This window comes from Mustelus asterias (genome assembly GCF_964213995.1).
Source record: "Mustelus asterias chromosome 26 unlocalized genomic scaffold, sMusAst1.hap1.1 SUPER_26_unloc_38, whole genome shotgun sequence".
In the NCBI taxonomy this organism is placed as follows: Eukaryota; Metazoa; Chordata; class Chondrichthyes; order Carcharhiniformes; family Triakidae; genus Mustelus; species Mustelus asterias.
Genome location: NW_027590107.1, coordinates 441,755 through 445,023, shown reverse-complemented (window position 1 = coordinate 445,023; position 3,269 = coordinate 441,755).

Below are 3,269 nucleotides of genomic sequence, written 5' to 3'. Positions count from 1 at the left end.
TCTTGCCAATTTGTTTACAACATTTCCAGGTGATGTGTGGGGACATAGTTCCTTCCCCTCCCAGTTCTGTAACATCGCGCAATCACTTGCTCACTTATTTGTTTTGGTGCAAATGGTCCCTTGGGTTTCTTTGCGGTCGATGTGAGGATCGTGATCATGGGTGCAAGTGGATCTGATGGTTTCACCAAATGCACACCATATCTCCGTCCCTGTCGCTGTCTTCATCCAGATCTATGTTCCCAAATGTGCAAAACAACCCACCATAGGCGACAGAAGCAAATTCAATTTATCACTGATTCCATCCACCCCATGGTTCTTAAAACTGCACATCATACCATTTGAGCTGAGAATAGAGACGCCAATTTATCACTCTCTATGTCAGTCTCTATCTCCTTCTGACGCGTTGTGTTGTTAGACAATTTTTGATTGTGTTCTAGGTTTCACTTCACAGTTGCCTCGAATTTACTATATTTCTGCACTATCTCCCCAAATTCTTGTTAGCTGCATCCCTCTCTATCACAGCTCTCTATCTCATTATCGTCCTTATCACAGTGTGTATGAAAGTGACTCACCCGTGACACTTGCATATCATTATATTGTTCAACTTCTAAGGCCACATGTCAGTTTCAAGTTTTGCTTCACTAAACTTCTGTTTTAACCTTGCATTTTCCAGCTGCTCCCCCTATGCTGCCTCACAGGCGAGGGACACGGGTTCTTTTCCTGGTTTGGGTTACTGTCTATGTGGAGTTTGCACGTTCTCCCTGCGCCTGCATGGTTTTCCTCTGGGTGCTCCGTTTCTCTCCCACAGCCCGAAAGACGTGCTGTTCGGTACCTTGACTTCAAGAAGGCAGCTCATCGCCACAATCGCAAAGGAAAAAGGCGACAGGCAATATATGCTACCCTAGCCAGTGACATCCGGATCCAGTAAATGATTTAAAAAAACCTCTCCAATGGATCCTCTCACACAAACTCTCTTGCACAATTTCTGTCACAATACACTCTCTCTCACACACACACGCTGTCCCACATACACAGTTATACACATGTTCTCACATACACATTCTCATACTCACTGTCACTCACTTGCGCACACACTCTCACACTCTATCCCTCAGAGACTCTCACACATGCACTCATACACCCATTCTCAGACTCATCGTCACTCAGTCACACACAGATCCTCTGTCACATAATCTCTCGCATGGTCTCCCTCTCACATATTTCTCACATACTCTCATAATCTCTTTCTTATGTACACCCACAACACCCTCATTCTTCCTCTCTTCCATACACGCTGTGTGTTTCTCAAACACACATCGATAACTGTTTTGCTCTCACATTTTCTCTCTTTATCTTACATATATCGACATTCTCACTCTCACCTACTCAGTCTCACAATATTATCCTCTCGCCTTTTCTCACTCACACTATCTCCCTCTTCATCGCTTCCTCTGTCATTCTCCCTAACACAGTCTCACAACCTTTATCCCTCAACCTTTCCTCTGTTATTATCGCATTCTAACACCCACAGTCTCAGGGAATTTTTCACTCTCATGTTCCCTCCCACACACTCTCTGTCAGTTGTTCTCCTTCTCTGTCACTCTCTCACAATCTCACACACACTCTGCTTCTGTCTTTCTCCATCTCTCTCTCTCTCTCTGTGCACTCACTCACACATATGTATGCACACGCCAAACACCCCACTCACGTGCCGTAATTGTTCCTCAGGATTCTCGCCCTTTCTCTGCCCTGACCTGAACCCAGCTATTCGCTGTCGTGATACGAGCTCTGTAAGATTCAAATTGAAATAGAAAAGTGGAGTTTTCAACACTTTGCTGCTTGTCCAATCACAGCCTCCTTTCTCGCCATAGTTTCTTTATTTGTGGTCTAATTCTGTTGCATGACAAATGACTTAAAAAGAGAAAATTGCGGAGAAACTCTGCAGATCTGCAGAGGCAGAAAGGGAGACCGGTGTTTGGATCAGATTTGACTTCTGCAGAGCTGAGCTGTCCAGCCATATTTATTAGGCTGAATACAAACAGTTCAGTGGCTGAATTTGGCCCATGGGCCATTAGTTGTAAAAGCTAATTGTACAAAAATCTATGTTGAAACTGAACTAATGCCTGCAATATTTAATGGATTGGTCAATTTTACCAGGATGTTTGTAAAATGCCAATAGAACTAACTTTCTCTCCGTTTTTATTGAAGATCTCCAACAGAAACACAAGGAGACACTCCGGGTACAAACTGAAACACTGAGAGTGAACACTATCCTCATAAAGGAGAAGATTAAGATTTTCCAGCTGGTTGATCGATACGCTGAGCTAACGGTTATTTCTACTGTTCGAGATCGGACACTTGTCGAACATGAACTGCTCGCAAGAGGCCGAGACCATGAAGAGTGGAGAGAGAAACATCTCCGGAAAGAACTGGAAAAAATCCGAACTGATCAACTGTTTCAGAGCAGCTTTTCCCAGAGAAAATTCAAATCTGGGAATTCAGCAGCAGTGAGCGGAGTGCCGGGAATTGGAAAAACAACAATGGTACAAAAGATTATTTATGACTGGGCCACTGGGAAAATATACCTACACTTTCAATTTGTTTTCAGTTTTAAATTCCGGGATTTGAACACTATTAACTGTAGAATAAACCTGAGGAATCTGATATTGGATCAGTATCCCTACTTTGGAAATATTCTGGGAGAGCTCTGGAAGAACCCAGAGGGATTGCTGTTGATATTCGATGGTTTGGATGAATTCAAGGACAGGATTGATTTTGCCGACAATCGGAGAAATACAGAACCTCAGTACATGTGCACAGATCCCGAATGCTGGTGTGAAGTGTCTGACATTGTGTACAGTTTAATACAGCACAAGCTGCTCCCAGGATGTTCAGTGTTAGTGACCAGCCGCCCCACTGCATTACATTTATTGGAAAAGGCTGAGATCAGTGTCTGGGCTGAAATCCTGGGATTTGTTGGTGATGAATGGAAGGAATATGTCAACAAGTTTTTTGACGATCAGACGGTGGCAGCAGCTGTTTTCAAACACGTGGAGGAGAACGAGATCCTGTACACCATGTGCTACAACCCTTCCTACTGCTGGATCCTCGGTCTGTCACTGGGTCCCTTCTTTACACAAAGAGCCAGGAAACAGCAGCAAGTTCCCAAGACCATCACCCAACTATATTCCTACTATATTTACAACATTCTGAAAAACCATGGCCGAGAGATTGAAAACCTCCGTGATGTGTTACTGAAGCTTGGTGAG